At 37.9% G+C, this 15,485-nt stretch overlaps 1 protein-coding gene across 4 annotated transcripts in view; it reads right to left on the bottom strand.

The window, feature by feature from the left end:
• The window catches only part of LOC143230488 (NAD kinase-like), a 149,633-nt gene that overhangs the window by 120,101 nt on the left and 14,047 nt on the right, over positions 1-15,485 (bottom strand). The window contains exon 1 of one of the 4 annotated variants that reach the window (XM_076464164.1): positions 14,629-14,647. The exons of the other annotated variants lie outside the window; for them this stretch is intronic. The gene's annotated coding sequence lies outside the window, so the exon portion shown is untranslated. Of the gene's footprint in view, positions 1-14,628; positions 14,648-15,485 lie in introns of those variants that run through there. 4 annotated transcript variants of the gene reach the window in all.

Here is a 15,485-nt window from a genome sequence, read left to right as displayed (position 1 = left end):
GACAATGGCGGGATCAAGTTCTGTGAGAGCAGTGAAAGAGGGTCAGTTTGCTTAATCTAGCTTCCAACAGGGCATGCAGGTCCGGTGGCATCGACCACGGCAAGTCTCTCTTAAAATTATAGGGAAATGATCACTGCCTCCTGGATTATTGTCAACCCTCCATGAAAAGTGAGAAAATAGTAAAGGGGAGTAAATTGAGAGATTAATAGCAATAAAGAACTGACTAGGTGCATGAAAATAAGCAGAAGAACCAGTATTGAAAAGAAAAAGGTTGTGATGAGAGAGCATACACTCTACAGAGCGACCTCTTCTTATCAATATCAGGAATTCCCCAGAGGGGATTATGTCCATAAAAGTCCCATACGATTAAAAAGTTTGTTTGATTGATTGATTGATTTAGTGTGTTATGGCACAAAGCTGCGAGGCTATCTGCGCCAGACATTCGGTAAAAATGTAAAAAAATTAATAAATAAATGTAGTAATAGACATAAATGGAAATGAAGGTAAAACAAAAGTATAAAACCAATGTTGACACCTAGTCTACAATGTTAAGATAGAAGGCAGAGTATAAGAAGTTGTAAGATATTTACTCTAGCAAAAAGGTAATGATAATAACCCGCCAGGAAGTCTAACAGGTAAGTTCAAGAACCACCGTCAGTCACATGAAGTTGGTTTTTCTAGTCCTGGTTCCGGGTTGTGTCATAGCAGCTAGTATCAAAATGTAAAAGAATAGGAGTTTTAACAGACGCATAGCAAAATCGTAACAATGAGTAGCCAAATGTCCAGTAAAAAAAGATAAAAGTCAAGTAAATGGAGTAAAATTTGTAAAAGTAAATGAAGGTAAAAACAAAACAGCAATTGAAACAGAAAATGGCGTAAAAACCAATGGTGACATCCAGTCTTCAAAGTTGTAAAATATTTACTCTAGCAAAATGGTAATGATCATAACCCGCCAGGAAGACCAACAGGTAAGTTCAAGAACAACCGTCAATCACTTGAAGTTGGCCTTTCCAGTCCTGGTTCCGGGTTATGTGTCATAGCAGCTATTATCAAAATGTAAAAGAATAGGAGTTTTGAAAGACGCATAGCAAAATCGTAATAATGAGTAAATGAGTAATGAGGAACCAAACAAGACGAGCATTAACCATCCTTTCTAATGTCTTACAGAGACAGCTCGTCAAAGCAATTGGACGGTAGTTTGAAAAATCTTGGGATCTTTCCCTGGCTTAGAGAAAGGTAAAATAATAGCCTGGTGCCAGGCATCAGGAAAAACATTCTTCCTGCCAGATCCGGTTGAAAACAATCAGAAGAACATCAAGAGAAGCAGGAGATAGATGGTGCAGCATATCATAATGAATATCATCAGGTCCAACAGACGTACTGGCAGACCGATGAAGGGCCATTTTCAGTTCCACCAGGGTAAAGGAACAATTATAGTCAAAGAAACAGTCAGTTCGAAAGTAAAGAGGTGATCGCTCTGCCCGAGTCTTGATGGCCAGGAAGGTGGAGGAACAAGCAGAAGTGCTAGATACCCGGCAAAAGGTTTCACCTAGAGTGTTAGTGATGTTCTGAACATCAGTCACCTCCTGACCATCAGAGAGTAAGATCGAGAGGGGACAGAATGGTAGTGCCCATTAACCTTTCGAATCCTATCCCATATGATCTTGGAACTGGTGGTAGAAGATATGCAGGTTGTGAACTTAATCCAAGATTCCTTCTGGCTTTGACGTCTTACCCACCTAGCATGTGCACGGGCCCGTTGGAAAGCAACCCGGTTTGAAAGTGTGGGATATCTACGAAAAGTATCCCAGGCCCGCTTTTGAGCCTTCCGTGCTAAGTGGCAAGCGGAATTCCACCACGGACGAGGATATTGTGGACAACGTGTCGAGGTTTTAGGAATACACTGAGCAGCTGCATGTGTAATACAGTCAGTTACCGCTGCTACACAGTCGTCTATTGATGGCTGATTTACGATGGCAGGATCAAGTTCTGCGAGAGCAGTGAAAGTGGACCAGTCTGCCTGATCCAGCTTCCACCGGGGCACGCGGGTAGGGTGGCATCGACCACGGCCAGTCTCTCTCAAAAGGATCGAAAAATGATCACTGCCTAGTGGATTACTGTCAACCTTCCATGATAAATGGGAGAATAATGAAGGGGAGCAAACTGAGAGATCAATAACGGGAAAGGACTGACTAGGTGCATGAAAGTAAGTGAAAGAACCAGTATTGAAAAGAGAAAGATTGTGATCAGAGAGCATCCGCTCTACAGATTGGCCCCTCCCATCAATAATAGCACTTCCCCAGAGGGGATGATGTCCATTAAAATCCCGTAGGATTAGAAATGGAGATGGAAACTGTTCAACGAGAGCATCAAGATCTGATTGATCATATGTCTCTCCAGGGGACAGGTACAGAGAAAAAACAGTGATGGTATGACCCAAGGAAACACGGATGGCTACGGCCTCCAAGGGTGTGTTGAGTGACAAAGACAGGGTGGGCACATGCCGATCAACCAACAGTGCCACCCCTCCATGTACTCGACCATTACACAACCTGTTATTTCTGTACAGAGAAATTTGCCAAATGGAGACAGTATCAGTAGTTTTGAAAAATGTTTCTTGTAAAGAAAGACAAACAGGATGGTAGGAAGCAATCAGCGTTTTGATATTGTCTAGATTAGAACGTAAACCTCGACAGTTCCATTGTATCAAGATGGCCATTTTTAAAAACGGGAAGGTGAAGTGGCTGGAGAACCTTTCGGTTTACGACCACGTCTTTTTTCTTTACTGTCTTTAGTCGGAGGAGGTCTATCAACCTCCATGGATCCTGCTCTGGGTCGGGTGGGTAGGTTTTTGTTATTGAAAGGGGAATCCAGTGACTGAGGACGCGAACGAATAATTGTTTTGTCTCTTGTGGTGGAAGAAAAAATGTATCAGAAGAAATGCCTGTATTTGACACTGAAGGACGTGGATCTTGCGGTTTGTTCGAATATATGGGAGGAAAAGAGATGGGTGTGGAAGTCGATTCATCAACCTTTTTAACCACGGAGGTCAAAAGGCTTTTCATTTGTTTTGAAAACGATTCTTTTGGAGGCACAGAGAGATCTGCCTGCACTCCCACTGTAGTTGTGGAATGAAGTGAAGCAGCATATGTCCGAGATGGAGTTGTGGACAGCAATTTCCGAGCCTCAGGATAACTAATGTTATGTGTCGTTTTCAAACGCTGCACCTCTTTTTCCTCCAACCATTTTGGGCAAGAATGAAAGTAAGAGGGGGTGAGAACCATTGCAGTTTACGCAATGTGGGTTCATGTCACAGTCATAGGCATCGTGGTCCTTGCCTCCACAACGAGCACATGTCAGGGAACCACGACAAGATGTCTTTGAGTGGCCGAATCTCTGACATTGGAAACATCGATGAGGGTTTGGTATGTATGGCCGAACCCTGAAAATGAGATAGCCTGCCTTGATGATGGCAGGTGCACGTGGTGAAGTAAATGTTAAAACGAGGGTATTTGTTGGCAGTGTAACTCCATCTTTGCGAGTGGAGATGCGCCTCACTGCAGAAACTCCTTGAGTGGAGAGACCAGCGAGAATCTCTGACGCGGGTATGTTCTTCAAATCCCTTTCAACAATAACTCTTCGTGAAGAATTCAAGGTAGCATGGGGTGTAACCTCAATAGGTATATCCCCAATTGCCTGAGAATTCAAGAGGAAGTCACTCTGTTGGGATGTGGATGGTTCAACCAATATGTCACCAGATCGAAGTTTCTTTACTGATTTTGGAGAGTCAGCAAGTCCCTCTAGTCCCTTTTGAATAAAAAAAAGGGGACATTTGCCCTAAATGTTTTTCCGAAAGAGAATGCAATATAAGAAAATGAGGTACGTGTGTTACTGATGTTGAAGATTGCTGTTCTGAGTATTCAAGACGTGGTCGCTTACCCATTGACTGTTTTTTCACAATTTTATTTAAATTTTTTGGAGGATCCATAGGAAAAAGGAAAAATTTCGGTACCCACTGACCCCACCCACCATGGAGCCCTACCAGGGGACGCACTACAAAATCATGCAAGGACAATGCAGCAACGCCAGGGTTTCGTAAGCACTATACCCAAACACCAGCATCAGGCACAATGTCCACAACACCCGTTGAGAACTTCCAACACTGGTACTTGGTTGACTCTAGCCCAAGTGGACCAGCCAAGGGACTCAAGGGGCCGTCTACAAGAATTCAAGGCCGAAGTGGTGTGTTAGGGTTGGACCCCTCAACCACCAGGATCCTCTCCTCCCCTTCACGGGTCGCCACGCACGGCAAACACGTGGGTGGATGTTTAGATCCCAGAGAAGGTAACCAGATAGAACAGAACCTTCCCTGGGAGGTCCGCTCACCACGTACAGGAATCCACACCGAGGGGGGATTAAAAAGAGAGATTTCATCTGTTCAATGAGAGCATAAATGTCTAATTGATCATAGGTCTCTCCAGGCGACAGGTGGAGAGAATAAACTGTGATGGTATGACCCAAAAAAACACGAAGGCTTCCAAGGGTGTGTCGAGTGGCAAAGACAAGTTGGGCACACGCTTATCAACCAACAGTGCCATCCCTCCATGCACTTGTCCATCACATAGCCTGTCGTTTCTGTACAAAGAAAACCGCCGAAAGGTGAATGTATTGGCAGGTTTTTGAAATGTTTCCTGTATGGAAGAACATACAGGATGGTAGGAAGCAATCAGTGTTTTGATGTAATCCAGATTATAACGTAAGCCTCGACAGTTCCATTGCATCAAGATAGCCATTTTTATTTATGTGTAGGTGAGTTGGTTGGAGAACCCTTCTGTTTGTGACCACGTATTTTTTCTTTACTGTCTTTATTCGAGGGAGGTCTATTGACCTCCATGGATTCCACTCTGGGTCGATTTGGCAGGTCTTTGCTGTTGGAAGGGGATTCCAGAGACTGAGGACGTAGACAAATGATTGTTTTGCATCTTGGCGTGGGAGAAGATGCATTCGAGGAAATGCCTGTACCTAATACCAAAGGATGTAGATTTTGGGGGTTGGTGGAATGTGTATAAGGAACAGAGATAAGTGTTGAAGTTGATTCATCAACGTTTTTAGCCATAGAGGTCAAAATACTTTTCATTTGTTTGGAGAACGATTCTTTAGGAGGCATAAAGAGATCTGTCTGCACTCGCACGGTTGTTGAAGATTGAAATGCAGCAACATACAACCGAGATGAGGTGGTGGACAGCAATTTTTGAGCCTCAGGATAGGTAATGTTATGAATTGTTTTCAAATGCTACACTTCTTTTTCTTCCAACCATTTAGGGTAAGAACGAAAGTAGGACAGGTGAGAGCCACTGCAATTGATGCAATGAGGGTCCGTTTCACACTCGTAAGCATCATGGTCCTTGCCATTGAAACGAGCACACGTCAAGGAACCACGATATCGAGTCTTCGAATGACTAAACCGTTGACTCTTGTAACATCAGAGAGGGTTTGGAATGTACAGTCATACTTTGCAATTAAGATAACATGCCTTGATGGTGGCAGCTAGACGTGGTGATTTAAATATTAGTATGGCACCATAATTCCATCTTTGCAAGTGGAGATACACCTCACTGCAAAAACTCCGTGGGTGGAGAAACCAGCTACAGTATCCGACTCGGGGATGTTCTTCAAATCCCTCTCAACAGTAACTCGTCGTGATGAATTCAAAATAGTATGAGGTGTAACCTCACTAGGTATATTTCCAATCGCCTTTAAATGCAAGAGGAGTTCACTGTATTCAAATGTGGATGTTTCCACCAATGTCACCAGATCAAAGCTTCTTTACTTAGGAGAGCCAGCAAGTCCCTCTAGTCCCTTCTGAATGAAAAAGAGAGACATTTGCCCTAAAGGTTTGTCTGAAAGGGAAAGTAGTATAAGAAAACGACGTACAACATGTGTTACAGATGTTGAAGATTGCTGCTTAGAATCTTCAAGATGTGGTCGCTTACCTATGTACCATTTTTCACTATTCTGAATTTTTATTTGAAGGATCCATAATAAAAAAAAAATAATTTGGTGCCCACTGACTCCACCCACCAAAGAGCCCTGAGGAGACGCAATACAATGCCAAATAAGGACACTGCAGCAATGCCAAGGTTTCATGAGCATTCTACCCAAACACCAGCATCAGATACAATGCCCACAACACCTGTTGAGAACCTCCAACACTGGTACTTGGTTGATTCTAGCCTAAGTGGACTAGCCAATTGACCCTAGGGTTATCCCAATGCCTCCCGTCTACAGAAGTTCAAAACCAAAGTGGTGAATTAGGGTTGGACCCCTCAACTACCAAGATCCTCTCCTCCCCTTTATGGGTCACCACGCAGGGTAAACACGTGGGTGGATGTTTAGATCCCAGAGGAGGTAAACTGAAAGAACAGAACCTTGCCTGGGAGGTCCCCTCACCATGTACCCCACACCGAGGGGTCATAGCGTTGAGCTGGATGGGAGTCAGCTGAGCCCGAGTGAAAGACAAGTTTAAAAATAAGGAATACCCAGACTTATGACACATCGAACGGAAGCAAAAACAGATGTCTGAACCCTGAAAATAAAGTCTGCCTTGGTTTATTCTGAAAGTAGAATCAATATGTTATGTTCTTACAATTGATTATATGGCGCTAACGTAACCAATCATCCATGAAATGGTGTGTGCATAATGGAATGGAGCTGACAAGAAAACTATGTATGATACTGCAGAACCCATGTGAAGCTGAAGACTAGAATCTGTAGTACCTCACCCTTATGTGCAACAAACCCCAACAGTGGTGGGGCTCCATCACTACGGCAATGTGTAGATAGAAGCCGACTACAACAAACTTGGACAATTACAATCCCAGTAAAAATATCAACTCAGGTTGAGTAATGAGTAACTTGTGGACTTTGGAGAATGTAAGCATTGATATATACATGAAAGATCAGTAACTTGAGACCAATCTTATGTCTGCATAGACCCAACAACCGATAGAAATAAAACCTCACAAGAACAACTTTACTACACCCAGACCATCGAAACTGTGATAGACCTAGAAACAAGTTCAAATCTCGATGATCTGCGGGATACGAAATCCCTACAGGTTGTGTGGATAACTGTGGTGTAGATGTGAACCGAAAGAATAATCCAGACACATGGACCTATAGTGCTCATGAATCCGTAGTTAAGTTTACCATACATCCAGAAATTATCGGAGTCGAATTGAAACACACCTTAATAAAATAAATCACACACCGCTGGCGATCCGACTGAGCAGCAGAACCATTGGATATAAACGATGTTTTCTTAGTACCGGTGTACTGAGGGGCTGATGCCGATGGTCGGGACTAAAGAATATAAACTGAACTATGACTCCCTGAAGGAACCGATGAAATTCGAGACCCCGACGGTGACAAGTAGAAATGTAAAAGCCCAAAACTGAAACATCGTGCACGCTGATAATGTATCCAGCTCGTCGTCAATGACGTTCATGATCCTGAGAGTCTTCCAACAAAGTGATGTGAAAGGAAAACAAAATGGTGAATTTTATAATTGTAAGTTTTTAGACTTTAACTGTCCAATCAGTGTCCTCTGATTTATTCAGGTGAAGTACAAACTCAGTCTTAGAACCCCGAAATTCGAGGAGCAGATTTTATCTAAAGTGTATGAAAAAAATGTGTATGTTTGTTGTCCATCTTCCTCATTATGGCGGAATATCATTTAACTCTGTCTAGCAGGAAATAATCATGGTTGTCATTGTAACAACTAACTTCAAACATCTTCACAGAATTTCTCTCTGGGAATGAAACCGTTTTATTGGATGTAATATTAGCTACATAACTTTAGAATGTCAATGAGCATATATGTTTTATCTCAAGTTTTGTACGGATGTACTATGGCAGTTTTGTTTTTGTTGTTGGATTTTTTTTTTTTTACCTATATTTGATAAGCAAATAATATGCATCAAAGAAAGGACACACACATTTGCTATAGCCGTTTTACTGAAGCAATAAAACGAAACATAATTAATGTGGAATTTATTGGGCGTACTTCGGTTCTCCATGGATTTTTTTCAATACTACTGACAGTTTAGATAAGTGAAAATATTCATTGTGTAAACACTGAATCAGCAGTATACAGTTGGTCATTAGGATTTTCTCTATCCTATGTATATATTGCAGATAACGTTTAAATGAAGTACGTGTTTGGACTTGTCTGACTGTGCTTTTTTACTACAGGTTAGAGTACGCCAACGTAAATCGTTATTTAGATGGCGATTAGGGCATGTGAAGTAGTTACATTATCTGACAATTCCTACGCAGCTTCCTCAATCTACCTAGCGTTAAAAACTGGCTTAATTATCTAATTCTAATTAAGTTTTTGTGTGTCCCAAAAATGCGCACGCACTTTACAATCTAAATACACATGCACATACATTTAAGTGGGCGTAATAAATGGCGGATGTAAATATACTTTTGTAGACATTTTGTACAACAATATATGAATAGTTTTTAGAAAGGTTGTAGAACAATGTTACAAATTTATTTATTGCTAAGTAAAGTAAAGTCTAGCCATAACTAAAACTAAAGCAAAAAAAAAATTGCAGTGCTAGTTCATCTCTCCTAATATAGGTCGTTCTTAATAGACTTAACTAACGTCAGGCCTAAGACAAGAGGACTTCTATATTTCGGTATCTGCGTTTAGAATTATTGTTTATGCATTATTCTAGAAACCACACATTTGAAGTACTATTGCAATAAAGGTATTACTATGATTGGAAACGTTTTGTGGATCTTTACTAGTAATTTAAAACAGTTTTTATATACACATCTAGAACCGCTTTATAAAACAAGGTGAAATTCTTGTAAGTTGCATAATTTCATTCTACGAGTACAAATGTGTGGGGGGGGGGGATGTGTCTATGCCTGCGTGTTACAAGAACGTTATTTTAACAAACGCTTTAACTTGTATGTAATATTAACCAATTATGTTCTCTTAATGCAAAGTTACACAATGAGGAATGTTCTCTCTCTCCACCCAGGAGTATCGAACCCAGGACTTTAACATAAGTCTGTAAACTTACTGCTGCTCCACCAAAGAAAGGTATACGCGTTTTGCGTTCCAAATACAAGTTAAACAAGTCTACCTGTCAGAATTTCAAATTATACTCTTTATTAGGCACAACACATGTATATTCTATCCATGCACTAAAATACCAATCAGTTTTGACATTTATAATAATTTATATAAAATGGTTAACGCTAATCGCCAATCTGATATAATATTAATAAAATCATTAATCGCTTTTCTTTTCATTTTTTTTACACTGAATCACATCAAAGAAGTGTTAATAACTGTACGCACGTCTTATCACTGAAAGGGATTAATAAACAAACTCTGTAATGCAAATACGTATTTTATAAAAACCACAGTGAAGTTTGTTCGTTAATGAGAGCTGCCTGATGTTTGTAGAGATTGATTTTTCGATATCAACTGAACAGTTTATTATATCAGAGGATTAACCCACCTTGAACATGCTAGAAAAAATAAAAAAACAAATTGTCACGCAGTGACTCGAGGTACTTCCCCTTCAATTACCGAGGACAAAAGTAAAAGGATCGTAATAAATACAAGTCCTTTTCTAAATCTAATACTTTCTATTCAACCACATTGTAATACAATACAGAATCCTCGCAATGCATCAAATGATCAAGATGATCAGTAGTGTGTCTGGCATCAGAATACTAGAACTCGTGGGTCTTTATAGAAGGTATAGCAAGTGTATCGGACGAACGTATACATTATTTAACAAGTACTGCACTGCACACCAAATAACCAAACATCTTGTATATACATTCTGGTGATATGAATTGAACATGATCAAGGAAATCATAATGTTTCTATTAACCAAACAGAGGTTGGTTACATCGATTCATTTCATCATTACTCTTGTCTTTTACTGTCATACTTGAATCGTACAAAATTAATATAAATATTTAGAGCAAAAAAAAAAAATGTTTATTGTTACATTTAATTTTATATGCGTATTTTGATATTTTTCATCAGAACGGCACACCTTACGGGATACATGGGCTAAACGGTTATCCCAGAGGACCAAAAGTTCGAAAACAGCCTAACCTAATTAACAATCAGTCAGTAGCACTCGCCACTACAACGGCTTTGTCCAAATCACTTAACCGCATAACAGGACATTTTCTGTTCAATAAAACGGCCATAGTCGAAAATGCTAAATATATCTGGAACCAGTTGATGTACGCATTCGTTATCTAGGTAATACCAAGTCGTGCTCGCATTGAAGACAGCACTTTGATTTCTCTCTCTCTCTCTATCTATCTCTCTGTTGTGTTCAAAGAAAATCCTCTTTACACCATTACAACAGTCAACGTAGATTTACTTATCCATACAAAGATATACATACTAAATACAAATTAGATATGTGGGAACTATAATACAAACTCCAGTTCTTTAAAACAGTTTGTAATTGGCATTTATACGGAAAAACTTTTACAATAAGGTTATTACTATATTATAGTCATGCTTTAATGTTGTAAGACTCCTAAACACATGCAAGAAAGTGAATATACAGATGGGTGTAACAGATAGTAAAAACAGATCTAAAATTCGTTAATAACAGAATGCTGACTGAATACACATTTTTTCAGCTTCTAAGTATTCATTGGGATAGTTAATGCATTGCTTCAAACAGTCTTATTTCAGACAATTCCTTTTATTGGCAATTTCAGTATTAACCCTTCATTGTATATTTACAAACTAAGAACCCACTGGTTTTGTGGGTCGTAACCTAAAACTTGTAATAATATACGGTTTTTTGAAAAAAAATCAAAAACAGAAATATGAGTTAATGATTTTTTTCCTTTTCCAACACTGTGTTCTCGCTGCAAAGTTTACTAATGGCTGATCTGTTCCTGTTTTTTTATCACTAATAAAAATTGGATATTTACACAGGTGCTGTAGTGTCGTCTTTCCATCTTTTGTAAATACAACTTCATGCAACGTCACGTTTATGAAAAAGAAAAAAGTATATACAACTGTTTTTGACTACAACTGTACCTTTAATCATTTATCCAGTGTAAATATTCTGAGCAGGTGCACTTCGCCTTCTTAATGGAAGTGGTATAGTTGTCAAATTCATTTTTGAACTACTTTTTACACTTACAGTGAAGCCAACCTGATTAGTTATCTACTCGTCATTAAGATCTAAGTGGGCACGTTTGGATATAGATTAGTATTTATGGAGCAATAGGAATTTCTGATGAAAGTGGCTTTTCCCATTGGTATGAAGAGAATTACATTATGCCTGTTTATTAAAACAAAATGTTTAGTATCTCACTAATATCTCAAAAGTCAACAAATATGAGATACTTCTCGTACGCTCTGATACCAAGTAACGGAGTATGACAGACTTGTGTGACTATGTTCCACTACTGTAATCAATCAAGATATTTCATTTCATAAACACTGCATATTGTACACGTGGAAGACAATACAGTGGCTCTGATCAAAGACAAACATAATATGTATAATGTGTTAGTGACTAAGGCAAAAAACATGGGTGTATAAATGACATTTGAATGACAACACTTCACTGTTGTTTTTTCAGCTTGATGTGTTTCATATTTACAATGTTAGAACTTCCTCAAACGACAAAACATAGCTGTATTGAAACAAGCCTATTTTGGTATACCGATTCTGTTCCGAGTTACAAAAGCAGTCTCTTAGCAGGTTATCAATTTTTACAAGTTTAGTAAACATGTAATAAAGCTTTATCTGTACTTTACTCAATAGATGAGCAAAGTTTTATTCTTTAACGCTCCAAAAGGGACTTAAGACTCAATAATACCAGACATATGTTGTAACTCATTAGCACACTCTCAAACTTGCACTTAATATAAAACAAATGCACTGTAGTCTACAACCTGTATGATGCTTTTCAACAAAAATTATAACCGAATTAAAACTAATTGAACTGGGAATTTAACTGTGGTAACAACAGGGAGTCTGTTACTAAGAAACAAATTGATGTACGTATAATGAATACACATGTACACCACTACATAAAGGTGTACGCCCAAAAGAAAACGCGTGGTTGCTTATTACACGAATCCATACATGTTCTTTGTGAATAAGTTAAATGTATATCCGCAGGTGGTACTTGTTGACCGACAGTAAAATGGAAATATATTCAGTCATTCTACTTACTACACATTCGGCAAACACGACGTAATAACAAAACCAGTCTTTCCATCCCAAAATTAAAACTTTGGGAATTTTTCACACAAATTTTTACTTTGTACTCAAGACATTTAATAATTAAGCACTTTTATTTACTCCAAAAAGAAAAGATCCATAACAAATACAACCCTTTTCTAAATATAATACTTTCTATTCAACTATATTGTAGTACAAAACAGTCATCGCAATACATCAAACACACATACTACAAGAAGCATATATTTCCATGTTCACATATTTCACATCATCCATAAACTTTGTGTAAGAGTTTTAAATAGCTTTAGATACACACTGTTCTGTATCCTAATAACACAGCTGAAACAAATGGAATAAAAAGAAATACAGTCAAACAAAATTGTCACTAAAAATAATCAGAACAATTTGAATATTACTGTCTAATATGAAGTTCGAACTTTGCAATAGATGGGTCACCGATCTCTAACCCTGACAAAAAATAAATGTCTATAGCACATTTTGTACGATAGGAACATGATAGGTGTTTTGCGTAACTTAGAAGGGTCAGGTGCTATCCAGACCTCCTCCTTTGACAGTATGCCTATTTCCAGTTAAATGCTAGACGTGTCACGTCACGAGATCAGGGTTCACGCAGACAGCGCTACGTAGCTTTACGTCAATAAATACGAAATACTTAACGGGTAATTGCAGTAATTCTTTCCACATCAAGAGTCTGCTTCATGAATGCATAACCAATACCATTTGGTGCCTTCAGTCACTTTACAAACAGTTCATTGACAAAATCACCACATTTTCACTATATCAATTTAGTAGATGCGTATTTCACATACATATACACCATTTAAATTCACTTTTGATGCCTTAACCTAAGCGATACTTTAAGATCCAGCTACAGGTGGCCTGTTTCGTAACATAACCCCGTAATATAATATATCGTGCCCTGAATTTTTAGGTAAGAAGAGAACACACGTGTGTAACAACGTTATGTAAGGGATAATACGTGTGAAGTATTTGACTGTCGATTAAGGAGAAGTTTTAATATATACTGATAAAATCGAGAAAAAAAAAACGTTTCTGGCAGCTTCCATTGTGGGATTATTTTCTGTGGTTGCGAAATATGTTAATGTGCGTTTTCGGTATATATTGGTGCGCTAACATTTGGTGGTTGAATACTCGTTTGATTAGTTTTTCTTTCATTGTTATTCAGTGGTTCTTTTCATTTGTAGCTGTGATTATTTGATAAATTTAGAGATTTTGTTCACTGTATGATTAATACAAATAACTACTGCATAAGAAGGCGCGAGATGTGTTGTTAGTGTCGATAAAAGTGGCGCTTTTGTAGCTGATTGTTCGGTGTTTGTGTCTCAGTCTGCTCCTATAGAATCATTGTTTTCCCCAATAAGTGATTATTTGAATTAGCGAATTGAAAGATTAGACGGAAATTGTATGGTTACGTCATATTTGAAGTTTTCTAAACTGTGGACACCCCTCATGTGACGATATTTGTGGCGATATGGGCGGCCTTTGGCGGAAGAGCCCAAACATAACGACGAAAAGAACAGAAGAGTTGGAGACGACGATAACATAACTATCACTTTATTTTCAAACACTTACTTTCGCATTTACTTATTCCTTACAAGCATTTTTCCCATCAAAGATTATTAAAATAAAATATATTGATTTTAATGATATCACTTGCGAAAGTTATTTTAATGTAAAGGAGGGCGAAACGAAAATTTTGCTGAATTCGGGGGCACCGCTATTTAGCGTATGTAAGACACTGGTTTAAGTGTTAAATAAACGATTTTTCTCGCTTACTTCTAAATAGTCACTGTGTTTTGATGTAGTCTATTCGAATATGTAAACCGTTTCATAAACGCTAAATTCATTATTAGCTGTTTTCACAGTTTTAATTTTAACGACAATTAGCCTAACGTCAGTTCTGAAACCTAATCGAATAAATACGTGTCTAATGGCGTTAATTATTCGATTACAAATTACGATCTCATAAGCTTTACTGTTTTCCCGAGATTATTTGCTTTGTAATTTCTGTATAACCAAAGAAATTTACAACTGTATGAAAACTTTGAAATATTGAGAACAAGAGAGTTCTACATAAAATTGTGTTACATTTCAAATTCATGCTATATAACTGCTAAACACGCAAGTAATTTTTGATCATGAATAAATTTTCTATAGGCTTAATAAAGATTCTGTTGTGTATAAAAGCGGTGAAGAAATTTCACGTTTGCTTATTAAATAAATTAGTGCATATATCCAAAACACATACATAACATTATAACTTTACAGAAACCTAAACTGATTCTAGACATATCACAAAATTCTAAATTTCACAAACCTACCTCTCTTACGGTTTGTTACAGCTCAAAACCACGCAATAGGGTAACCGAGCTCTGTCCACTACGTGAAATCGAATTTAACATTTTAGGGTTAGAAATCATTAAGCTTGTTACTGACTCACCAAACTCCTCACTATCAGACATTTAGTTAGAGTTGTGCCAAGACGCTCTTGTTAAGTCAACGAAACAGAAGTTGTTGGAATTTAGTACTTCAATAATAATTCTCAGAATTACTTTTCATGGATTTATATATACACATATACAAAATAATACAATATAAACTGTAATGTTATATTTTACAATATATATATATATATATATATATATATATATATATATACACACACACACACACACACACGGTTTCATACAAATCATTAATATAACATTAGAGAGGAAAATGAACAATTTCTATAATCCAAAAACTTAACAAGTTTCACCGTCTCTGAGCTGCAATAAAATAACAAGTACATGTTTGTTGAATATCGAAGAACAAGTTTACTTTTTTCATGGCAAAAGTTTTTGTTTGGTTGCAGCTCAGTGCCAACTACTTCACTAAAAGTTTATTTGCTTATTTTGTTTTCAAAGCTCTTGGAAAATACATGACGTTTTATGCACTTGGCAGCGTTAGAACAAGAATATACTTAGCCCTGGGACAAGCATTACAAACGACTCATCGAGATAAATCTTCTAGCAAGACGGTAAAATCCACACACATACAGCGAGTATCAAAATATTTTAACTGAAATGAGGCCAACAGAACACTGGGAACCATGATACAAACGTTATTGAGACTAAAGTGTTAAGTAAAAACTAAAAAGGTGGAACGGCAACTAGATAAATTACAAGAACTAATACAA

This window comes from Tachypleus tridentatus, chromosome 10 (assembly GCF_004210375.1).
Source record: "Tachypleus tridentatus isolate NWPU-2018 chromosome 10, ASM421037v1, whole genome shotgun sequence".
NCBI lineage: Eukaryota > Metazoa > Arthropoda > Merostomata > Xiphosura > Limulidae > Tachypleus > Tachypleus tridentatus.
The sequence above is the reverse complement of the archived record's forward strand: the minus strand, read 5'-3'. Positions and strand labels throughout refer to the sequence as shown.